General features: G+C 40.3%; 1 protein-coding gene across 1 annotated transcript in view; it reads right to left on the bottom strand.

The window, feature by feature from the left end:
- The window catches only part of LOC126417102 (dynein beta chain, ciliary-like), a 739775-nt gene that overhangs the window by 598220 nt on the left and 114386 nt on the right, over window positions 1–27169 (bottom strand). The gene's annotated exons all lie outside the window — the stretch shown is intronic.

Raw genomic sequence — 27169 nt, 5'->3', positions numbered from 1 at the left:
CAACATAAGCTCAAATTTTTAGTTTGCTGTGGATAACAAAACAGCCTTTTTACTCTGGCCTTTGAGAAACACTTGGTTTAGAGTTGAAATGACTCAATCTGCCTGCAATAAGGGCAGTATCAGGTCAAGTGCATACGGATATACACAATAAACAACCCACTGCCTTTTCGTACAATTTTTGGTCAAATTATATGGCATAATTAATGCCCATGCATTCTAAGCTATCTCAGTGTCTGCTGAATGTAACTAGGTTGCTTTAACTTCATCTGCCCTTGAGACTGCTCATCTTAAGCCCTAAAATAGCAACATGCCATCCATTTCTTTTTTGCTAATGTGAGATTTCAAAACATTCTTAAATTTTTCAATCCTCTCTTCTTCACCTACTACAGCATCATCAAAATGAACCCCAATGATCAAATGATTAGAGAAGAATACACAAGGACCTTTTCACATTGTTTCAAACCAAACTTTTCCATCACAGAGCTGAAAAAATCATTCCCACCCTTACCTGCTTGTTAGTCCAAAGAAATTATTATTCAATAAACATACTTTATTCTGCACACCAAACAATTTCGGTTGCTCCATGAAGACTGTGGCACTTATGGGACTATTGAGATAAGCAGTTTCTACATCAATGTGTTTGATTTTCCATCCCCTAAGTACTGTAACTGCTATCAGAATCCCCAAGCTACTTCATCTCATTATTGGGCTGTAGTTTTCCCAATAATTGTGAGAAAGGAGAAAACTGCAGTTTCCAATTACACAATGGGACTGAGTACATCAACAGCAAATTTAAAGAGTTGTTCAAGAAAGTGGACATATTACACTGGAAATTAACAGGTTATTCTCCCCCATACATTGGAAAGGCCAAGCGCCTGAATCAAACACTTGTATCCACTGCGGGATATCTATGATTCTAAGGTGGTTTGCCCAACACCTTTTGGGGAGAAGCTCTGATGTTGGCCTGCTAGATCTGAAACAGATTTCCAGCAAGATACCTTGGTGGAAAAATCCAATATAAAGTCTGTAAGCACAAAGAACTTGTCAAAGAAGACTTGAAAACATTCAAGCACATTGACATTTGGCAAACTTGGGGAAGGGGCACAGGAATGTGTTTATTTTGGAGTAGAAGCAGCTAGCTTGTGTGACTCTATACTTAATATTTGAAAATACAGAAGCAAACTCAATATTGCTAGTGACTGATGTGCACTTTCTTCTACTCAACCAAGAATTGAAAATCTTTACAAAATTATGCAAGCTTATCCATCACATTGACTTATTTATTTTTTATTACCAAATATGTGTGCAAATTATATACAGGGTGTTTCAAAAAGGACTTTACAACTTTAAAAATTTATATAAATTTACTGTAAGAAGATATAGAGCTGTATTTAGTGTAGTGAAACACATCAGGTTTTTTTTTTACCTTAAACTAAAGATGTTGTATGTGGTTATCCTGCACACATCCCATCGGAAGTCAATTTCTTCCCAAACTTGCTGTAGAATTGCAGGTGTAACTTGCTCAGAGGTGGCGTAAATTCTTGTTCTAATTTCAGGTAGGCACCGGAGGTACAAACACGATATCCTTGATGAATCCTCCCCCCCCCCCCCCTCCCCAAAAAAAACTGCTGAGGTGTGTGCTGCTGCATTGTTGTGATGGAAAAGGACTTTTTTGCAGTCCAATTGCCAGGGTTTTTCTTGCAGCTCGGTTTTCAAATGGTCCAATAACAATGAATGATGTGCACCTTTAATAGTGTTACCCTTTTCCAGATAGTTGATGAGGATTATCCCTTGCGAATCCCAAAAGACAGTTGCCATAACCTTTCCAGCTGAAGGACTAGTCTTCACATTTTTTGGTGCAGATTCACCCTTGGTAACCCATTGTTTAGATTGTTGTTTGGCCTCAGGAGTATAGTAATGTATCCACATTTCATCCAAATGACGGAACAATGCTCAAAGTCATGCGGATTCTTCCTGAACAGCTACAAACCATCCCTGCAACACTTCAGATGATTTTCGGTCAAGCATGAGTAATCGCGGAACCCGTCTTGTGGATAGCTTTCTCATGTCCAAATGTTTATGCAAAATATTATGTACCTGTTCATTCAAGATGTCCACAGCACTAGCAATCACATGCACCTTAACTCTTCTGTCATCCATCATCATATCATGGATTTTATCAATGATTTCTGGAGTCGTGACCTCCACAGGGTGTCCAGAACGTTCAGCATCACTTGTGCCCATATGGCCACTCCGAAGATTTTGAAACCACTTATAAACTGTTCTAATTGAAGGTGGAGAGTCACCATAACGTTTATCAAGCTTCTCTGTAATCTCCTGAGGTGTTTTGCCTTTCATAAAGTAATGTTAATCACCAGACGAAATTCTTCTTCGTCCATTTTATGACAATCACTCAACTTCCTTGATTCACATGAATGCTTAACACAAAGAAATATACCAATATGGCTGAAACTTGGTGTGCATTCTTTCCAAAGATGCTACTAACTACACATGACTTCGATACGCGCTGGCGGTGCCATCTCTCAGACTATGCACGGACTTTTCAAACGCCCCTCATATTGTGGTGCTAAAGATGCAAGGGAAGTGGTGCTGTGTCTTGGTGTATTGTCTGGCATTGACAATTTAAATAATAACAAAATTAGAGATTAATTACTAGTGGTAATAACTGTACTGATATAAAATTAGGAGACACAACCTAAAATGCTCAATACATTTTTGATACGTCTTTTTTCTCTACTAATTGTTTATTGCTACCACACCTTTAAAGCAGTTTCATTTTCCTTGATATATGAGAGTTTGAAGATCAGCACTTACCTGTACAAAGCGCAATCTCAAATTTATGGTTCTTCCATGTCAAAATTATACCACTGCAGCTTTACAGTAAAATGTTTGCAAATTTATCAGTTGGAAACTCCAAACCAGAGACAGACAAACATTCCCCCTCTCACAGCAGCCCCCCATCCCCCAGCACAGCAACATTGGTACTCTCTCTCTCTCTCTCCTCTGCCTGCATACCCTTGAGATAAAGCACTGACTTTAAATGTTCATAATGTAACCAATAATCTATCGCTCATATTCCAATGAATGTGTGAGCATCAGTTTAAATTTTTGTAGAATTGTAACGAAAATGTACTAGGGAAACAATTTTTGAGAATGGATATTGTTTTTATGGTTGCTGTATGTGCAATTTTAGTTAGTCGCTTACCTCAAAGGCGTGTGTAATGCAGAGGGAGTCTCATTTAGCTGCCTTGTTCACAAGTGGAGGAATGTTGACTAGGCTTGACATGGGTAGTGCCAACCCACTACTGTTTGCACTTTCTGCAGAATGGAACTAGTGCCAAATGGTTCATAAAGGTATGTACCACAGAGAAGTAAATACACATATAAAATTGAAACTGAACTTTGACACTGCGTATTTCTATTGTTTTTTGTTTTATTGTTCAATTTTGGTCTTGTGGCAGTTCATAAATGCACACATACTAAAGACATGATAGTGCATGGAAACTGGGGCTATAATAATAAGTCTTCATGAATCCATTTTACTTCTGTGTGGCATTTACACCGTAGTGGCTGACTGGTACAGGGTGCACACACCACCTTTATGTTGGCAGTGCTGAGAGACAAATTAACACATACGCATTTCCCTTTTCATAACCCCTCACCTCATCACCTTTTTGGTCAGAATTATGTTTGGAAAAGACCATGCTTCTATGGCTGTAACTAGTGTGAAAATTCAGATGGTGCTGCAATTTGTGAACAATGTAAAAATTCGGTTAAAGAAACACAAAAACAATCTGTGCAGACCTTAGAGCATACATGAGCAAAGCAGTGGATGCTACGCTACTATACTGTCTCTGTCTCTTCTGCCCCCCCCCCCCCCCCCCCAAAAAAAAAGTGAGCTATCAGTCACATTTTCAGGAGCTTGCTGCAAGTAATATAGTATTATTATTGTGAACAGGGGTATGATGCTTCCAATTTTGGCAGTAGAGGGGCATGACAAACAAAAGTTTGGGAACCCATGATTTATAGCCTTAGAAAACTTCAAGTATCTCTTCATTCCTTATTATATCTGTATCCCACTGCTTTGGGTATTGCTTCTTCCTGACTTTTCTCTTATAATCAGCACCACTCTTCATAATTCCTAAATTGAGATCTGAGTCTATATCTGCTCCTGGGTGTGCCTTACAATCCAAAATCTGATTTACAAATCTCTGCCTGACGTCAATGTAATCTAACTTAAATCTAACCGCATCTCCTGGCTTTTTCCAAGTTTGTCTCTTCCTTTTATGACTCTTGTACTAGCTGAAATTTATTGCAGAATTCTATTAGCCTTTCTCCTCTCTCATTCCTATTACGAAGCCCATATCCTCCCATAATCCTTTCTTCTGTTCCTTCACCTACATCCACATTTCAGTCCTCTATGATTAATAGATTTTTATCTCCCTTTACTTACTGAACTACTCATTCAGTTTTAATCTCTCTATATAAAAAGAAATGTCCTGAGCAACTGACTGACGGATTAACTGATTCATCTTTATCTAGGCCAAACTGTTAAGGATAGAGACATGACATTTGGAGAGGGTGTTGACCTTATACTGTAGGCATCATTTCAGAAGGAAGTTTTTGAAATTCCAGCCTTTAGGAGGTGAAATAGGGGATGAAAGGTTTTTTGAAAATATGTCCCTATTAAGGCAATTCTGAAGCTCAACCTATTAAAATTGGTATTTAGTTTCTTAGTCGGGAAAGTGTTGCAGCATTTTTGAAAATTTAATCCCATTTGGGGTGAAACAGTGGGCCAATTTCTTTTAAAAAATAAGTCATTATTTAAGAACTACTAAAGCTTGTTTAATGCTACATCTCTGAAAACTGATATTAGACTACTCAGTTAGAAATAAGGAAATATGTATTTCAGAGTGTTTGGAAATTGAACCCCCAAGGAGTGAAAAAAGGAATGACAACTTTTATGAAAATATAATTCCTTATGGAAGCGTTTTTCAATCTAAATCTATGAAAATTTGAATTTGGCTTCAAGGTTGGAAATAAAAAATTACATCTTTCAGTGTTTTTGGCAGTTCTGAACCTAAGAGGGTGAAATAGGGGATGCAAACTTTTGTAAAAAATTGTCCTTTTGAAAGTATTGTAAACTTAAATCTAAGAAAACTTGTATTTGGTTTTTTTGTTAGAAATACAAAAACAAGTGTTTTTGAAAATATTTCATTACATTAAAACATTTTTAAAACTGAATCTACAAAAATATGTGTTAGGGGGTGGAAGTTTCTATGGAAATATCACCACAAGAGCTCAGAGGATAGGATTAACAAAAACCTCCAACTCCAGCTACCAGAATCACTTTTTTGTCAGTTAAAGAAACACAAAAACAATCTGTGCAGACCTTAGAGCATACATGAGCAAGGCAGTGGGTGCCACGCTACTATCCTCATATACTGTCTCTGTCTCTTCACTTTCTTTTTGCAGCATTTGCATGTATACCTGAACAACTGGTTTGTTGGCAATTCTGAGGGAAACAACCCTATCACTGAAATGATCACACCAACTCATTCTCTATCCTATCTTCTGATTCATAATGAAGTCTACTCCCATTACACCACTTTCTGCTGCTGTTGATATTACCCTATATTCATCTGGCCAGAAATCCTTCCCCCCCCCCCTCCCCCCCCCCCCCCCCCCCCCCCCCCCCCCCCCCCCCCGCCCCACAGCATTTCACTTCATCGCCCCCCACTCTATCTAGACTGAGGCTTAGCAATTACCTTTTCAGATTTTCTAGCTTCCCTACCACATTCAAGCTTCTAACATTCCATGCCTGGACTTGTAAAACATTGCCCTTTTGCTGTTTATTCAATCTTTTTCTCCAAGTCACCTGTTCCTTGGCAGTCCTGTCCCACAGATCAGATACTTCTGCCAATGGAGAGAGCATCATGATACTTTTTCAATTACAGACCACATGTCCTGTGGATACACACTGTGTTTTATTGGTTTTTGTTACCTCCTGCATCCTCATGCCACTGACCATTGCTGAGTCTTCTGACTTTTGGGGGCAGTTTACCACCCCAAGGGCAAGAGAGTACCCTGAACCTCTGTCTGCTCCTAGAGCCTCTTTGAAAAAGCTGCTGGCAGAACAAGGGTGACTTCTTATGCCAAAAGTCTTCAGCCATCATTGCTGATGATTTTTATTCAAAATTTAAGTAGTAACTTGGTTCAAACCAGGGATACAGGTCATTTTGATCATGCGTCAAAGATGCTATATTTAGATGGGCAAATAGACCGTTCATGAATATTGTTAAAAAAAACATCAGAGTTTATCTTTCCCATACTCTTTCATTTGTCATTCTGTTCTTGATCACAGAAGAAGTCTGCACTGTAGTTGCTTCTCTAGACTGTCGCACAGATGACAAAATGGTAGATATCGAAATAGATGAGAGAGGAATAGAAAAACAATTAAAATAACTCAAAAGAGGAAAGGCCGCTGGACCTGATGGGATACCAGTTATATTTGATACAGAGTATGCAAAGGAACTTGCCCCCCCCCCCCTTTCTTGCAGCAGTGTACCGTAGGTCTCTAGAAGAGCGTAGCATTCCAAAAGATCGGGAAAGGTCACAGGTCATCCCCGTTTTCAAGAAGGGACGTCAAACATATGTGCAGAACTATAGAGGTATACCTCTAACGTCGATCAGTTGTAGAATTTTGGAACACGTATTATGACTTTTCTGGAGACTAGAAATCTACTCTGTAGGAATCAGCATGGATTTTGAAAAAGATGATCGTGTGAAACCCAGATCGCACTTTTCGTCCACGAGACTCAGAGGACCATAGACATGGGTTCCTAGGTAGATGCCGTGTTTCCTGACTTCCTCAAGGCATTTGATACAGTTCCCCACAGTCATTTAATGAACAAAGTAAGAGCATATGGACTATCAGACCAATTGTGTGATTGGATTGAAGAGTTCTTAGATAACAGAATGCACCATTCATTCTCAATGGAGAGAAGTCTTCCGAAGTAAGAGTGATTTCAGGTGTGCTGCAGGGGGTGTCATAGGACCATTTCTATTCACAATATATATAAATGACTTTGTGGATAACATTGGAAGTTCACTGAGGCTTTTTGCAGATGATGCTGTAGTATATCGAGAGATTGTAAAAACGGAAAATTGTACTGAAATTCAGGAGGATCTGCAACGAATTGATGCATGGTGCAGGGAATGGCAATTGAATCTCAATGTAGACAAGTGTATTGTGCTGTGAATACATGGAAAGAAAGATCCTTTATCATTTAGCTACAATATAGCAGCTCAGCAACTGGAAGCAGTTAATTCCATAAATTATCTGGGGGTAGGCATGAGGAGTGATTTAAAATGGAATGACCATATAAAATTAATCATCAGTAAAGCAGATGCCAGACTGAGATTCATTGGAAGAATCCTAAGGAAATGCAATCCGAAAACAAAGGAAGTAGGTTACAGTACACTTGTTTGCCCACTGCTTGAATACTGCTCACCGGTGTGGGATTCGTACCAGGCATGGTTGATAGAAGAGAGAGAGAAGATCCAATGGAGAGCAGCGCGCTTCGTTACAGGATCATTTAGTAATTGCGAAAGTGGAAGACTCTGCAAGAGAGATGCTCAGTAGCTCGGTGCAGGCTTTTGTTGAAGTTTCGAGAACATACCTTCACCGAGGAGTCAAGCAGTATATTGCTTCCTCCTATGTATATCTCGTGAAGAGACTATGAGGATAAAATGAGAGAGATTACAGCCCACACAGAGGCATACCGACAATCTTTCCTTCCATGAATAATACAAGACTGGAATACAAGGGAGAACCAATAGAGGTACTCAAGGTACCCTCCGCCAAACACCGTCAGGTGGCTTGCAGAGTATGGATGTAGATGTAGATCATTTATCTGTACCTATTTTTTTTTTAATGTTTCATGGGTTTTATAATTACTGCCGATATAGTTGTTAGGCCAGTGCTTTCATACTCAGTACATCATGCACAGAATTATGAATAATTTCCTTCACAGTGTCATTCAAATGTGGTGCTCATTAATCAGATCTGTATATAACAGGTGTTCATTTTCCATTTTGCACTACAATCTGATTTTTTTATCATGGAGATAATATTACATTGTGTAAGGACTGTCTGGTTTCTGGAGTCTTCAATAGAAACTGCTCACTTTAAAACTATGTATATTGAAATGTAATTTGGCCAATGTTAATGAAATTTCTGTGGGCTAGAGGTACTTAGCTTGGTAGTAAAAATTTCAAGTTACAGAATTTTTCAGTCCTGATAAAAAAGTTCTTATGTTTTTTCTAAAGCAAGTTTTTCTCAGTCCAAGATAAAAATATAGCAGAAAACGTGTGTTTATTTCGAAGGTCTCTCTCACGGCTGTAAAAAGCTGCAACCACTGTGGCCATACCGTATTATATGGATTTTATAAAGAGTAATATTTAATATGTCCTTGTGTTTACTCACAGGTAGTTGGAAAACAGAATGACTGTGGCCTTGCTTTGTCTGTATGCTATTGTTACTACTGGTTTGTCTCTCTCATGGTAGCTATATCATGTCTGGATGCTGCAGATGCAGCTGCTGCTTACTGACATACTGTCCATACAAGAATGAGAGAGCTATGAACACAGGGCTACAAGATCTTCTTTACAGACGAGACATGGTGTGGACAGAATCACATAATGAAGTACACGTGGCAAGAGAACATGGATGATTCTTTAGAAAATAGCTTTGAAACTATAATCAATATCAAGGATTCATCATCAAATTTATCAATGGCATGGAGGGTTCCTGAACTGCAACTCAGAACTGACTGTGTCAATGGCAAGCCCCTGATTTTGCTAGCAATTGCATGGTCCAATACATACACAACCACTCTTCAATACTACTCTTTATAAAATCTCTATCACACTTTACAGTCAAAGTGGTTGCAGTTTCTTGCAATTATGAAAGAAATCTTCAAAACAAACTCAAATTTTCTTTTTTATGTTTATCATGGACTGAGGAAAAGTTACTTATAAAAATGATAAGAACTTTTTTGTTTGAGTGATTGAAAATTCTGTAACTTGAGATTTCCATTACCAATATATGTGTCTATAGCCTATTAAAATTTCATTAACATCGGCTAAATACATTTCAACATAAATAGTTGAAAGAGAACAGTTATCAGTGAGATACCCAAAACCAGACAACCCTTACTACAATCTAAAATTGAACTTCAAAACAAAATTGCTTCATATAGCCTAATACAGAATAAAATGTGAAAAGTATTGCTATAACTCATTTCACAATAGGCCTATTGTTTCACTTGTAATTAAAGCCTAAACTTGAGTCTCTATCATTAAAAATTCGATAGCAGTGTATTATCGAAATGTCATAAATGGCAATACTTTTCCAAGTGATTAGGAACATAAGACATCATATAGCACAACCATGTGGCACTCTGGTTAGTGTGGGAATCACACAATTTGCACTAAAAATGTGCTGCATAACAAGACTGTTGTTTCTGACAAATGCAATGAAATTAAGATACTGGAGGTTAGATTTCTTTTTGGAAGAAGATACAACTACTTGCTGTACATACAAAACATCGAGTAGAGGATAGGTAAATAAAAAGGTACTGGCTCATACTTAAAATTTTATTTTCACCTTGTGACACATAGTCCTATACACATAGTCCTATACACATTACTCCATATGGAATGAAAAAGACGAGTTAACACATTCATTACAAAAAACTACATAATCAGTGTTACATGAAAGTAGGTTTCTTATTTCACAACATAGCAATTTCCTCTGTTTAGATGCCTCTGAAGTTATGGTGGAGCTATACAAGTGAACTTAATATTTATCACTTATTTCACTGGATTAAAAGATTCAAATAATTTTTAAGTACTGTGTGGAATATTTTTTATGTGAAACTTCCTGGCACATTACAACTGTGTAACTGTAACCCAAAACTGTAACCTTGCCTTTGACAGGTAACTGCTCTATCCAGTTACAACTCACAATCTGGCTTCACAGCTCTGCCTCAGCCTATCTTCCAAACACCACAGAAATTCTACTCTGTATCTTGTACTAATTTTTCCCGAGGACATGCAGCTCTACTGTATGATTAAATGATGATGGCATCCTCTTGGGTAAAATATTCCGGAGGTAAAATAGTCCCCCATTCGGATCTCCGGGCGGGGATTACTCAGGAGGACGTCGTTATCAGGAGAAAGAAAGCTGGCGTTCTACAGATCGGAGCGTGGAATGTCAGATCCCTTAATCGGGCAGGTAGGTTAGAAAATTTAAAATGGGAAATGGATAGGTTAAAGTTAGATACAGTGGGAATTAGTGAAGTTCGGTGGCAGGAGGAACAAGACTTTTGGTCAGGTGATTACAGGGTTATAAATACAAAATCAAATAGGGGTAATGCAGGAGTAGGTTTAATAATGAATAAAAAAATAGGAGTGCGGGTTAGCTACTACAAACAGCATAGTGAACGCATTATTGTGGCCAAGATAGACACAAAGCCCATGCCTACCACAGCAGTACAAGTTTATATGCCAACTAGCTCTGCAGATGATGAAGAAATAGATGAAATGTATGACGAGATAAAAGAAATTATTCAGGTAGTGAAGGGAGACGAAAATTTAATAGTCATGGGTGACTGGAATTCGTCAGTAGGAAAAGGGAGAGAAGGAAACATAGTGGGTGAATATGGATTGGGGGGAAGGAATGAAAGAGGAAGCCGCCTTGTAGAATTTTGCACAGAGCATAACTTAATCATAGCTAACACTTGGTTCAAGAATCATAAAAGAAGGTTGTATACCTGGAAGAATCCTGGAGATACTAAAAGGTATCAGATAGATTATATAATGGTAAGACAGAGATTTAGGAACCAGGTATTAAATTGTAAGACATTTCCAGGGGGTGGTGTGGATTCTGACCACAATCTATTGGTTATGACCTGTAGATTAAAATTGAAGAAACTGCAAAAAGGTGGGAATTTAAGGAGATGGGACCTGGATAAACTGACTAAACCAGAGGTTGTACAGAGTTTCAGGGAGAGCATAAGGGAACAATTGACAGGAATGGGGGAAAGAAATACAGTAGAAGAGGAATGGAGAGCTTTGAGGGATGAAGTAGTGAAGGCAGCAGAGGATCAAGTAGGTAAAAAGACGAGGGCTAGTAAAAATCCTTGGGTGACAGAAGAAATACTGAATTTAATTGATGAAAGGAGAAAATATAAAAATACAGTAAATGAAGCAGGCAAAAAGGAATACAAACGTCTCAAAAAAGAGATTGACAGGAAGTGCAAAATGGCTAAGCAGGGATGGCTAGAGGACAAATGTAAGGATGTAGAGGCTTATCTCAGTAGGGGTAAGATAGATACTGCCTACAGGAAAATTAAAGAGACCTTTGGAGAAAAGAGAACCACTTGTATGAATATCAAGAGCTCAGGTGGAAACCCAGTTCTAAGCAAAGAAGGGAAGGCAGAAAGGTGGAAGGAGTATATAGAGGGTTTATACAAGGGCGATGTACTTGAGGACAATGTTATGGAAATGGAAGAGGATGTAGATGAAGACGAAATGGGAGATAAGATACTGCGTGAAGAGTTTGACAGAGCACTGAAAGACCTGAGTCGAAACAAGGCCCCGGGAGTAGACAACATTCCATTAGAACTACTGATGGCCTCGGGAGAGCCAGTCACGTCAAAACTCTACCATCTGGTGAGCACGATGTATGAGACAGGCGAAATACCCTCAGACTTCAAGAAGAATATAATAATTCCAATCCCAAAGAAAGCAGGTGTTGACAGATGTGAAAATTACCGAACTGTCAGTTTAATAAGTCACAGCTGCAAAATACTAACGCGAATTCTTTACAGACGAATGGAAAAACTGGTAGAAGCCTACCTTGGGGAAGATCAGTTTGGATTCCGTAGAAATGTTGGAACACGTGAGGCAATACTGACCTTACGACTTATCTTAGAAGAAAGATTAAGAAAAGGCAAACCTACATTTCTAGCATTTGTAGACTTAGAGAAAGCTTTTGACAATGTTGACTGGAATACTCTCTTTCAAATTCTAAAGGTGGCAGGGGTAAAATACAGGGAGCGAAAGGCTATTTACAATTTGTACAGAAACCAGATGGCAGTTATAAGAGTCGAGGGGCATGAAAGGGAAGCAGTGGTTGCAAAAGGAGTGAGACAGGGTTGTAGTCTCTCCCCAATGTTATTCAATCTGTATATTGAGCAAGCAGTAAAGGAAACAAAAGAAAAATTCGGAGTAGTTGTTAAAATTCATGGAGAAGAAGTAAAAACTTTGAGGTTCGCCGATGACATTGTAATTCTGTCAGAGACAGCAAAGGACTTGGAAGAGCAGTTGAACGGAATGGACAGTGTCTTGAAAGGAGGATATAAGATGAACATCAACAAAAGCAAAACGAGGATAATGGAATGTAGTCAAATTAAGTCGGGTGATGCTGAGGGAATTAGATTAGGAAACAAGACACCTAAAGTAGGATAGGAGTTTTGCTATTTAGGGAGTAAAATAACTGATGATGGTCAAAGTAGAGAGGATATAAAATGTAGACTGGCAATGGCAAGGAAAGTGTTTCTCAAGAAGACAAATTTGTTAACATCGAGTATAGATTTAAGTGTCAGGTAGTCGTTTCTGAAAGTATTTGTATGGAGTGTAGCCATGTATGGAAGTGAAACATGGACAATAACTAGTTTGGACAAGAAGAGAATAGAAGCTTTCGAAATGTGGTGCTACAGAAGAATGCTGAAGATAAGGTGGGTAGATCACATAACTAATGAGGAGCTATTGAATAGGATTGGGGAGAAGAGAAGTTTGTGGCACAACTTGACTAGAAGAAGGGATCGGTTGGTAGGACATGTTTTGAGGCATCAAGGGATCACAAATTTAGCATTGGAGGGCAGCGTGGAGGGTAAAAATCGTAGAGGGAGACCAAGAGATGAATACACTAAGCAGATTCAGAAGGATGTAGGTTGCAGTAGGTACTGGGAGATGCAGAAGCTTGCACAGGATAGAGTAGCATGGAGAGCTGCATCAAACCAGTCTCAGGACTGAAGACCACAACAACAATCAATCTTGTACTACTAGCACTCCATGGACAAATGATAGTGCAGGGTAAAGATTTATCCACAGCCTGGGGAACTGTTTTCTGATTGAAACTCTCACTTACAGAAACTCTCAGAGTTTTGACAATTCCTGGCAGATTAAAATTCAGAAATCAAATCTGGAATTTTGGATTTTGCAAGGATCATTCTTAACAAATGAACTACCCAAGCAAGACTCATAACCAATTTTCACACTTTTGTGGTAGTGATGCATTTTGTGATTCCTCATTGTGAGAATAATGAGAAGTGCTTGTGGCCTCTCTGACACTCACTTTTTACTATCTTTGCCATGAGCTGTAAGTTTTAGGCTTATCGTTATCTTCTTGACTAAACATCTTGTATACTTTAGTTGAAAAATAAAAATTTAATTCAATGTGTTAAGATTATGTACTCGTACTATTATTTAAGTGGATCACCTACTGGGCCACATTATTGGTAACAGATTAAGAACTTTGTGGTTTTCTGAGAACAGCATTCTCAATTAACAGATAAATTACACATGGAGGCAATGGATGATGACAACAGGCTTTTCCATGGTGTTGTGGACAAGATTGGCAAACTTTGCAATAAAGTACTACTTTGGAGCATGCTCTTCCATTGAATTTGAACATGAATTCTATGCAGTGCAATAGAAACAATACTAATTCTGCAACATCAACACAACTAACAACTACCCCTCTGGTACCGGTATAGTAGACCAATAGCATAGGACTATAAGGCATCACTAATATGAACAGAGGCCCTTCCATTAGTGCTCTTAGGCCTCCAACGGCATTCGTACACAACACTTGTGCGTCTGTGGCCAAAATGTTTATGGTAAGCGTCTCTGCATTCTGGTGGACTACTTAGTTCTGACACCACTGCCTAACTTGGCAGAATTTCCACAGTTATTGCAGCACTTGAAGTACCACTGCATCAGTATCTGCTGCCTGCCTGCTCCTCACCACTTCAATCATCAAGTATTAGTGCACAAACACTTACACAACTGTTCATACGTGATGCTGCGTATGAGGTCATCTCTGCTGCAGCTGCCATACACTGGTCCTTCCCCAGTGGTTAATAGAAAGGATGACACCATAGCCGTCCTTTTCAATGACATGCCCTCAAAATTATCCACTGTGCATGTCAAACCACCCTGGATTTTATCCTCCACTGTCCCAGATGCCTCACCAAAATTTCCTGCCACAGCCAGTCCAGTCATTGGATTACACATCTCTGACACCGACCAAACCTGCCTCGCAGCCCGTGTTTCACCACCAGTGCATCATCTGACTGACAAAATAGCTGGCTGGTGGATAAGTTTAAATACCAATACATTCTGGGTGGTCTGTAATATGGAGGGAAGGGAGGAGAAGCGAATACGGGTTTGGCTGTGTGGTGGTTTTTTAAGTTAGAGAGTTTCAGGAATCTACAGAAAGACCATCAGTCTAAAAGGGTGCAGGGCAAACGCAAGTAGACCAAGCAACAGTCAATATTGTAATTGTAAACTGTCATAGCTATACTAGGAAAGAATCAGAGCTCTAAATGCTAATAGAAAGCACTGAATCTCAGATTGTTGCAGGTACAGAAAACTGGCTACAGCCAGAAATAAGTGCAGTCAAAATTTTTACAAAAGACCTAACTGTTCTACGAGGATAGGTTAAATGCAGTTGGTGATGGAGTGTTTATTGCTGTCAGAAGTAGTTTACCTTGAAGTGAAACTGAAGTAGGTAGTTCCTGTGAGCTAGTAAGGGTAGAGGTTACACTTGACAACTGCAATAAATTAATAATTGGCTCTGACTCAGGTGACACATATGCTTAACAGTTCAAAGAAAGCTTTAGTCTGATTTCAAATAGGTACTCCACTCATACAATAATAGTTCGTTGTGACTTCAATCTACTCTCAATATGTTGGTGAAAATAAATGTTTAAAGTTTGTGGTAGGCATAAAACTTCATACAAATTTGTACCCAGTGTTTTTTCAGAAAACTATTTTAAACAATTGCTCAGGAGCCCACTTGGATTTTAAATGGTAGTGAAAATACACTTGACCTCTTAGCAACAAATAAATGTGGGCAAATAGGCTGCATAATGACAGGTACAGGGATTAGTGACCACAAGGTGGCTGTAGTGAGACTGAATGTGGTAACATCTTAATCCACAAAAAATATATATAAGAATCAAACAATGGAAAATCCAGGGTGGAATGTAACAATATTATGATATTATGAGATGGAAAGTTGCTACTCATCATATAGCAGAGATGCTGAGTCCCAAATAGGAACAACAAAAAGACTTTCACACTTAAAACTTCCGCCAATGGCCTTCGTCAACAGTAGACACACACACACACACACACACACACACACACACACACACACACACACACACACGCTTACGCAAACACAACTCACACACATGACTGCAGTCTCGGTTTCAGTTGCATGAGACTGCAGCCATGGTTGTGAGTAGCATTTGCATGAATGTGTGTGTGTGTGTGTGTGTGTGTGTGTGTGTGTGTGTGTGTGTGTATTGTTAAAGAATGTCTAAAGAACACAAATATCTTCCACACCATTAGGCCCTCTGGTATAACAACTGTGTGTAGATTATTTGAATTAAAAATTCCTTCGTTGCCAATTGTTCTTTTATTAAGAATACATTTCAAATTTGTGGGCCATCTTTAGATTATCTTACAATCTGCTATAGACTGAAGCATGTGTTGAATCAGATGAACCTGCAGGACCTTGTCCTTTTACAACATTCTAAAAACCATAAAACAGCTCTTTGATAGACTGAAGCACACATTTAATCAGATGTACTCGCAAAGACCTTAATAAAGTCATACGAACAGGTCAAAATTTTGCTATGGTAGGACCACACTCATAAATAAGTTCACACATTTAAATACAACACACAAAGTGCCACCACAAATTCACAGCAAGTGTAGCAAGCAGATACACAGGTGAGCGATGGAATGCACACTACTGGCCATTAAAACTGCTACACCAGGAAGATGACATGCTACAGATGCGAAATTTAACTGACAGGAAGAAGATGCTGTGATATGCAAGTGATTAGCTTTTCAGAGCATTCACACAAGGTTGGTACCGGTGGCGACACCTACAACGTGCTGACATGAGGAACATTTCCAGCCGATTTCTCATACACACACAGCAGTTGACCGGCATTGCCCGGTGAAATGTTGTGATGCCTCTTGTAAGGAGGAGAAATGCGTACAATCATATTTCCGACTTTGATAAAGATCAGATTGTAGCCTATCGCGATTGCGGTTTATTGTATCACGACATTGCTGCTCGCGTTGGTTGAGATCCAATGACTGTTAGCAGAATATGGAATCGGTGAGTTCAGGAGGGCAATACGGAACGCCGTACTGGATCCCAACGGCCTCATATCACTAGCAGTTGAGATGACAGGCATCATATCCACATGGCTGTAACGGATCGTGCAGCCACGAATCGATCCCTGGTCAACAGATGGGGCCGTTTGCAAGACAACAACCATCTGCACGTACAGTTCGACAATGTTTGTAGCAGCATGGACTAGCAGCTCGGAGACTATGGCTGTGGTTACCCTTGACGCTGCATCACAGACAGGAGTGCCTGTGATGGTGTACTCAACGACGAACCTGGGTGCACGAATGGCAAAACGTCATTTTGTCGGATGAATCCAGGTTCTGTTTGCAGCATCGTCATGGTCACGTCCGTGTTTAGTGACATCGCAGTGAACACACATTGGAAGCGTGTATTTGTCATTGCCATACTGGCGTATCAGCCTGCGTGATGGTATGGGGTGCCATTGGTTACACGTCTTGGTCACCTCTTGTTCGCTTTGACGGCACTTTGAACAGTGGACGTTACATTTCAGATGTGTTATGACCCATGGCTCTACCTGTCATTCAATCCATGCGAAACACTACATTTCAGCAGGATAATGCATGACCACATGTTGCACATCCTGTACGGGCCGTTCTGGGTACAGAAAATGTTCAACTGCTGCCCTGGCCAGCACATTCTCTAGATCTCTCACCAATTGAAAACGTGTGGTCAATGGTGGCTGAGCAACTGGCTTGTCACAATACGCCAATCACTACTCTTGATGAACTGTGGTATCATGCTGAAGCTGCATGGGCAGCTGTACCTGTACACACCATCCAAGCTCTGTTTGACTCAATGCCCAGGCATATCAAGGGCATTATTACGGCCAGAGGTGGTTGTTCTGGGTACTGATTTCTCGGGATCTATGCACCCAAATTGCATTAAAATGTAATCACATGTCAGTTCTAGTATAATATATTTGTCCAATGAATACCCGTTTATCATCTGCATTTCCTCTTGGTGTAGCAATTTTAATGGCCAGCAGTGTAGCTTGCAAAATCTTTAAGATTGATTAACTTTTGCAGAAGTTTGAAATTTAGTGTGAACTTCAGTACAAGATGCTTTTAATAGTTTTCACAATGAAACTCTGTCTCTGAATCTGGCAGAAAACACTAAGACATTGTGGTTGCATGTAAAACACACATGTGGCAAGACATAATCAACACCTTCACTACATGAACAATGGTGATACCAAGTAAATATTTCAGAATCCAAATAAGAACAATTGCCAACATGAGTCACATAAAAGTAGATATTCTTGGTGGAATGAAACAGCTTAAATCACGTAATAAAGGCAAGGCCTCTGGTCCAGACAGTATACCTGTTAGGTTCCTTTCAGAGTCTGCTGTTACTTTAGCTCCATGCTTAGCACTCATATATAATTGCTCACTCACAGGAAGATCAATACCCAAAGACTGGAAAGTTACCAAGTCAGACTAATGCAAAAGAAAGGAAATAGGAGTAGCTTATTGAATTATAGACCCATATCACTAACGTTGGTTTCCATTAGGATTTTGGGATATACAATGTGTTTGAACATTATGAATTATATTGAAGAAAATAATTTATTGACAAACAACCAAAACAGATTCAGAAAATATTTTTCTTGAGAAATAGAACCAGCTCTTTATTCTCATGAAGTAATGAGTGCTATCAACAGGGGATGTCAAATTGATTCCACATTTTTAGATTTACGGAAGGCTTTTGACACTGTTCCTCCGAAGCAACTTCTAATCAAATTGTGAGCCTATGGAGTATCATTCAGTTGTGTGACCAGATTCATGATTTACTGGCAGAAAGGTCACATTTCTGAATAACTGACATAAAGTCACTGAGTAAACAGAAGTAATATCTGGCATTCCTAAAGGAAGCGCGATGCTGTTCCTGATTTACATAAAAAATTCAGGAGACAATCTCAGCAGCCCTCTTAGAGAGTTTGAAGATAATGCTGTCATTTACCATTTTGTGAAGTCATCAAATGAGAAAAACCAACTGCGAAGTGATTTAGACAAGACATCTATATGGTGCGAAAAGTGGCAACTGATTCTGAATAGTGAAAAACATGGAGGCATCCACATGAGTACTGAAATAAATCTGTTAAATTTGTCTTGCACAATATAGAATACAAATCTAATGACTGTACAGTCAAATAAATACTTAGGAATTACACTTATAAATAACTTAAATTGGAACGACCATATAGATAATGTTGTGGGGAAAGCAAGCCAAAGACTATGATTTATTGGCAGAACGCTAAGAAAATACAACAGACCTACTAATGAGACTGCTTACACCATGCTTGTCTGCCCTCTTCTGGACTATGTACCATGTGGCATCTGCATCAGACGCAAGTGATGGAGAACTTCAAAAAAGTTCACAGCAGGGAAGCTTGTTTTGTATCATTACAAAATATGGTAGAGTGTGCCACTGACATAATAAGGGAATCAGGATGGCAGTCATTTAAACACTGACATTTTTTGTTGTGGCAGGATCTTCTCATGAAATTTTCATCACCAATTTTCTGCTCAGAGTGCAAAAATATTTTTTGCCATCTACCTATACAGGGAGAAGTGATCATCATAATAAAATAAGAGATATCAGTGCTAGCACAGAAAGATTTAAGTGTTCGTTTCTCCCACATACTGACTGAGAGTGGAACATAGAGAAATAGCTTGAATGTGGTCTGATGAATCCTGTGCCAGCCACTTAATTGTGAATTGCAGAGTAATCCTGTAGATGTAGCTACAGATGCACTCATTTAATGCTTGTGCACCTTGAAGTTGAGGGGATCAAGATGTTACGTACGGTAATATCGAACACAGCATTAAGTTTTCGCTCATTTATAATGAACTAACTTTATTCTGATCATGTCGGTACAAACACATCCGCTTGAATACAGAGTTTGGAATACACTGAGATCAACAGTTTTCAAAGAAGTTCATTCGCAAAGATGAGGCAGTCGACTCTTGCAGTCGATAACCGCCACACAGCCCCCGCCAGTAGTGCGGAGCATGGTAAGGATGATGAGAGGCGTGTGTGCACCCGGCCGGCTGATGGCGCAGGTGCGCGTGACTGATCGTGTTGTGGCAGGCGCTAGTGCGAGGCGCGATCGGACCGTTTCTCTATGTCTTGGTAGGCACGACCAGCAGAGGGAAGGAGGCGCGGAAGGTGTCCACAGGTTGACCGTGCCATGCTGCTGATGGCACAGTGGAAGCAGAAAGCAGCAGTGTGTCGGTGGGGAGAAGATCGTCATGCCGAGGCCATGTGGAGGGGTTTTGATCCGATCAAAGGCACAGAGTGCGTCGAAGATGCGATGCGATGTATTGCCAAAGTATTTGCCGGCGAGCACCACGGTAAGTGCAACGTGTCCGGTAACTGTTTGTTATTGACCATATGACATAAAGGAGAAAGCATGCTGTGGCTTAACAGGTTGCATAAGAGATGCCGGATGAGCAACACTCGCAGTAATGATGGAGTTATAGAGGTACTTGATGTCGCAGCAGGGGAGAAAACAGCAAGCTGCACATGACTGACCTTGGCGGCGGATGATTTCAGTGTAGACAGAAGCGTCACTTCAGAGTCTGTGGACGGTGACTGTGTTACAGCGGTAGATGGCAGGATGGTCCAAGTGGAGTAGAAAGTGTCGGTGCGAAACAGCTGTGATCGATGGTTGGGGGGCGTGGCCATGAGCCCTGTGCATGAGGCATGGCAACGACGAGAGGTGGTGGAAGGCGGACGTGGTCAGCGAAACCATGGTCGGAGCAGGAAGGCGATGAGATGTAATGTGAACGTGAAGACGTCGAATCGGCGGATGAACTACTCATCCGTGGTGGAGAGGTGGCACAGTTTGGTCAAACTGGAGCTGTGTGTGTGCTGTCGCTGTCAGCACTCCGATCGAGTTGTAAGGCTGCAAGCTGCTTATGTGAAACTGCTGCACAGTCGTGTGTCTGAGCGGAAAGATGCTCACTCGTCGAAGCAGAAACGGCAGATGTGTTGGTTGTACATTGCGGAGGGAGTGAAAAGGGCAGCAAAGCAAGCAGCACTGGAATGCGGCTGGTTATACCGTGGCACAGAAATGAAGTGTCTGGAACTATCAAGGAAAGGTGGCAGTGGCGTAAATAAGTTGCTTGTATCACATCAGTAACGTAGAATTTCCACTTGAGGCGGCGTGATGATGACAGTTGTGACATCTTGGACATAGATCCATGTAGTGTGATCGTCAGGGTATTAGTTGTAGCTGGTAGTAACGGCAAAGGATCGTCAGAAGTCGAAGGTGGAATAATGACAGGAGCATCTCGTTACATGTCGTGCTCGGTCAATGTCGACTGCAGTATGTGTAACTGATCTTGTACCAACAAGTTGTAAGTCGCAATTTGCTCACATAGCTGTTGCAGTTGTTCAGGTGAAGATGTATGTAACAGCGAAGGATGTCAGCAGTTTGAGGCGGAACAATGACAGGAGCATCTTGTTGCATGTGGTGCTCGGTCAGCGTCAGCTGCAGCATGTGTAACTGATCTCGTACCAACAAGTTGTACGTCGCAATTTGCTCATGCAGCTGATGCAGTTGTTCACATGAAAATGTATATCATGAAGCGATCTGCTGTGTATCACTGAGTAAGATGGGGTCGAAACCAGAATCTGCCTCTATCAAATGGTAACCTGGCGTACAAGACAAGGTTGGCGGCACAGTATTGACGTAACAGTTCGAGTAGAAGAGACCGTGTGGGTGATCACGAATGTGAAACCCAATACTCGGCAGCGGCAGAGTGAAACCACGTCCACTCCTGTATGAAGCATTGATATGGCTGAAATCGTCTTCTAGGGTGGGTGAACAAGTTGCAGGCGCAATCGAGTAGTGAACGGCCATGCGGTAAGCGTGCATAGTGTCGGCAAGTTGTTGACAAGATGTGTGTGCAGTAGCCGTGGTAGGATCACATGTCACGCATCTGTTTGTTTTGACTAGGTCGAGGTCAGCGAGCCAGCAGGCGGCAGCCGTGATATGGCTGTCGGTAGCGGTCAAGCACAGTCGGTGCGGGTCGGGTGCTGCGTGGAGGGAGCCGTGGCACGTCCAGTGTTGCACTGAGAAACAGCCGGCATTGTCGTCGGTGTAATTGGTGCATTGTCATTGATCGGTAGGATGTCTTTGATGAAATTGTTCCTGTGAATTCGACCAGGCATGCAATTTAGCCATAGTTTGGAGTTCGTGCGAACTGAGATTTGCAACATAGTCCCCGTTTGCTGCAGTCCATTGTTTGACACGATTGTTCGGTATCAAAGCACTGCAAAAAGTTAATTCATTACACAAAAGCAAGTCAAAATAGTCCAAATTAATCGGCAAAGGAGCACTGCACAGTCTGGAAGCGAAATTACCGACCCGTTGAGCGGGTTTCGATGGACGACGTGTGCGCCTCGGTCACACTGTCAATGTGTGAGAAGGTGACACAAGTTACCAAAAACCACGATTCACACAAGAGTCAGGAATTTACACACTAATTACACTTCCTGTACACTGCATCCAGATGCGGCGCAATGTGAAGTTGATGGACGTAGAAATCCAACAAAGTGTTGCTGCATTGTTTGTCCATGGCGATGTTCCAGTACACGTTTCTGGCGTCGTAAGTGTCGTACGTGAGCGTCGGGGTCACAAGTGTGGGGATCAAGATGTTATGTACGGTAATATCAAACCCAACATTAAGTATTCGCTTGTTTATAATGAACTAACTTTATTCTGATCATGTCGGTACAAACACATCTGCTCAAATACAGAGTTTGGAACACACTGAAATCAACAGTTTTCAAAGAAGTTCATTCTCAAAGATGAGGCAGACGACTCTTGCAGTTGATAACCACCACAAGGTTATCAACAAGTGCAAGTGACCTCTCTGACACTGATTTTTTATTGTCTTTGCTGTAAGCTGCAAGTTCATTGCTCATTTTTTTCTTCATCTTTTTGAGTAGACGTTCTTATATGCTTTAGTTGCTGAATGAAAAGTTAATTCCTTACATTTAAAGGTTGCTTACTATTATTTGTGTGGATTGCTTAGCAGGCTGCATCTTCAGTCTTTTCTGTACCTCTCTATTTTCTGAACTTCCAAGGCAGCTCCATCAGATTGCATCTTCAGTCCTGTCAGTACCTCCCTCCTATTCTCCAAACTTCCAATGCAGCTCCATCAGACCACATCTTCAGTTCTGTCAGTACTTCTCCTCTATTTTCTGGACTTCTGAGGCGGTTCCATCGGGCAGCACCGTCAGTCCTGTCAGTACCTCTCTCCTATGTTCTGAACATGCGAGACAGGTTTATTGGGCTGCATCTTCAGTCCTGTCAGTACAAGAGCCTATTTTCTGAACTTCCAGGCAGCTCCATCATTCACTTAGGCTTTTCATATCTGGGAAGTTGATAGTGTGTCATTACATACATTTTTAAATAAGAATTGCACTAAATAAATAATGTGTGGTTTCAACTCGCAGCTCTTGAATATGAAGAAAGTTACAAACAGATTTTCTATTTTCCACAAATATCCTGCCACATTACTTTATAAGGGCATGATAAACTTTTTTCAGCATACCAGAGAATAAAAAAATTGTTATTTTTTTATATAGATCTCTTTTAAGACTGTAATCATCATTTAGAGTTTTTATAGCCAGTTAATTGCATACCTGAATTGCAATTCTAGTCAGTCTCAAAAATGGCTGTGTAGGGTACTCATCACTGTATTCTAAAAGTTTCCCAGCTACCTGTTTTGGCCTCCCAGCCAAAGGATTTTCATCAATACGTTGCAAGCAGGGATGTTAGCAAGTGTTTGTAACTCTAATTGGCATAAAGGTAGGAAATGCATAAGTAAGATATTGTAGTTAAGAAACAGCTTATGGAAGAATTAATCCCGACGGACTACCAACAGAGAAACTTTCAGAGTTATCAGATCATATTACAAAGTTATCAAGTAGAAAAGAAATGAGCGAGGGTGGAAAAGGCAGAATCATTACTGCTAATAGTAGGAAATCCTTAGCTTTATCTCAACAAGGTAAATAATTTTGTTTTACACAGAGTTTTAATAACCCTAATATAACTATGGTTGATGTCAACTGCTGTAAATGTTACTTTTTAAAATATGGCTAATGCCTCCCTGAATAAATTTGGCTTCAACAGATTATTTAAATCTTCTACATATTATAATGGTTCACTGGCTCAGTGGGAAAGAGAGTAACTGCAAGTGGAAAATGTATCAGATTTGATCCGCAGTCAGTCTTAGGATTTTTATCTGTCATTTATCACTTCTTTCACCTCTGGCAATGTTTCTTGATGTCAAAAATGCCAAGTTGCACCAAAGTTCCTCATCAAATAGTATGTCCCCTATAATGGCTGGGTAAGCCAGTTCAAAGGTCAGAAGACAACAACTGCGCACCATATCCAACAGGACCATGCCTAGTAAAGTACTGCGGTGTTCAGACAATCTTTGAAATGATGGATCCTTTACTTTTTACTGTACTGCCACATCACCTATAAAAACGGAAACCTTACAGAATCACTTTGTTGTCCATCAATCTGTCCGTCTATTAAGACCACTTTTTCTCAGGACTGGGTACAGGGTATCTAGTTGAAATTTATGTCAAGTACTAAGGTCTGCAGTCAATTGCAGGTGTAAAAAATTTTAACTTATCTGTAAATGCAATCAAAAATATGGCCATTTGTGTCACATATTTGAATACTCACAAACTCACTAATCAAAGCCTATAGGGTACTTCCAGCTGACTTAGAATCATGAAATTTGACAAGAAGCAAGCTTTCACAGTGCAAGTAAAGGAAAATATGAAAATTGGTAATTTGTAATTTTAACATCCAACAAAACATTTTTGCCCTTTGTTGTATATCTCTTACAATTCATTTTTCTCAGGCATGGGTAGACGATCAAGTTGAAATTTATGTCAAATACTAAGGTCTATCACCCCTTGGCAGTGTAAGAAATTTTAGCATCTAAGTCAATGCAGTGGATAATCAACTGTTAGATCCCTTTTTCTCAGGAGTGGGTAGAGGTATTAAGATGAAATTTGTATCTAACTAGCTGCATCCCACGTGTTATCTGCAATAGAACAGTTATTTATGAAGAAATGTTAATGCCAAAACTCACAATGCACCATCAAAAAAGTTATCTCTTGCAGGTTTGAGGCTTGAGCCACTTGTACTCCAGCAAACTGCATGACATTGTGGGAGGGCGAGGGGGGGGGGGGGGGGGGGGGGGGGGGGGGGGGGGCAATTTTGAGACCATGGGAGAAGCTGACAGGTTACATGTTGCACACAACTCATTTATTTACTTAAGTAAAAATTCTTACATGACTGAAAAGCAAACTACAAAGTATGTGGGGAAAGGGAGAAAATAATTTCATGACTTATTTATTTCTGAAAACACAGTTGAAGAAATCAATGATCACAAAGTAATATTTGAAATAATTAATAAAACGTCTACATCACAAGGCATTTTTATTAGAAGGTGACCAGTTTTGATCATCACATGATCATTTTAAAACCTACAACTGCAATGTAACAGAGTTGTAGTCTGTAATATAATATAGTTGTAGGCCTGAAGATGATCATGTGATGATCAAAACCAGTCATATTTTAATAAATGTGCCTTGAGATCTAGACAGTTTTTATTAATTGATTTTGAATTTCATGACTACTTGCAACATGCCTAATAGGGCAAATATAATATTCTTCCTGGTGTCTATGGAGAGCCACAAATCTTTTGTAATACGTCTCTATAAACAGCCTTCTGAGACTTCTTGTTGTCTATGTATATGATGAGATTTCTGGCTCTCAATACACATGAGAAGTCAACTTAGAAATGTCCATGTGAAAGACATGGTGTGCCCATATGAATACCTGCCACTTTTAACATTTGTCCTTGAGTCTTATTTATAGTCATCGAGAAGACCACTTTCAAAGGGAACTGGCAGGGGCTGAAATGGAAAGGCAAGTTTGTTGGGATGACAAGAATTTGTGGTATCAATAACATCTATCCTTTGTGGGTGATGATGGTAGCCTGCTCAATATGCCTTCTCCTCTTCATGATTCATATCATGGTGCCACTGCACTATCTTGGTGCATCCAGGTTACGCATCAGTATGACAGGCACACCCACCTTTAGCTCCAACTTGTGGGACAGCACCCCCAACAGCTTTAATGAGTTTTGAGGCTCTACAGGGTGTATAGTAGCACTGCCTTTTGTCAACTCTGTATCATCTGACATGCAATTGGTCACCTCAACAGGTGCATGAGCAATAAATTTTTGACTGATGTTTCCCAACAATTCATTCTTGAGTGCCAATATTTCTCTTTCACATAACCACTTTTTGTTGCTCAAGATTTGTTTTAACCTCATTAATTAGGTTATATTCTTAGCTTACAACATTGCAGAAGCGGCTTTTAAAATTTAGTAAGCCTTCAGCATCCATTGCCGTGCAGCCCTTGCCAATCTAGCTAGGAGGTATTGAGCAATGTAGAGCTGGATTCTCACATTAGTTTTAAGGTGCAATCTTTCTACATTCACACAATGGTGAAGACCTGAGGCACACAATGATCTGTTCTCCACAGTGCCTCACTTGATGACTGGCAGGGTCTGCTGGAAGTTGCCCCTGAGCAAGAAACTACTCTACCCATCAACATTTGGTTACTGCACATATTTTTCAAGCTTTGGTTGAGTACCTTGACAGCACGGTTGTTTGATATTGAGTATTTGTCCCAACCAATCAATTTACACTGCTGCTACAGAGTGAGGTGACCACTGCTCTTGTCTGTATTGCTCGTGACCATTTACCCAATCACAAGGTTTAGTGGAAGCTTGAACACCAAGTGCCATTCTTCCTCTGCTGAGCAGAGCCACAGCTATCCCATGGGACATAACTGCTAGTGTGACATTCCTGTCATTGTATAACTGTGCCAGTAGCAAATTTAACATGAAACTCTTGCCAGAATCCCCAGGTGTTTCCCCTGATGTTGGTCAGCAGCAACTGTACACTATAACACTGAAAGTGTTTTACATGCCTGTTGTAAATTCTGCCCAGGCCATCTCACATCTCCACAAACTGCCAGCCTTAACAGAGTTGCCATCCACATGATACTTCCATTCTTTCTGCGATGAGTTTCATGTGTAATATTTTGGAACTTCCACATGCAGCAAAGTGTGGGCAAAGTGGTCCATCTGGCACAGATGGACAAAAGTGGTGAGGGTGGTAGTGGACAATATTGCTACTCAATTGTACAAGTTGACCTCCTTGAAGTACATGATCCTGCCCTTGGGAAGGTGCACTGCACTGTGAAGTGGCAAGCGGAATATCTGCCATGCCTCTTCATTGCTGCTTACATACTGACATGCTCTAAACATCTGCACTTCATCTCTTGGGTCCATATTAGCATAGCCCTGCTTTTGCACCATAAATATCTCCTGGTCACTGCCTTTGTTCATGTACTTGAAAATGTATTTAATTGCCTGAACTGAGTTACAAAACTCCATATTAATGTGGGCATTAAAAAATTTGAAAAGGAGCAGTGAATATGGAACTACCATGCTCTTGTCCATTACGATGTCATGTGAGGGAGCTCTCACTTTGTGACCATACATCCTC

This window comes from Schistocerca serialis, chromosome 8 (assembly GCF_023864345.2).
Source record: "Schistocerca serialis cubense isolate TAMUIC-IGC-003099 chromosome 8, iqSchSeri2.2, whole genome shotgun sequence".
In the NCBI taxonomy this organism is placed as follows: domain Eukaryota; kingdom Metazoa; phylum Arthropoda; class Insecta; order Orthoptera; family Acrididae; genus Schistocerca; species Schistocerca serialis.
This window is presented reverse-complemented; position numbering and strand designations above follow the sequence as displayed.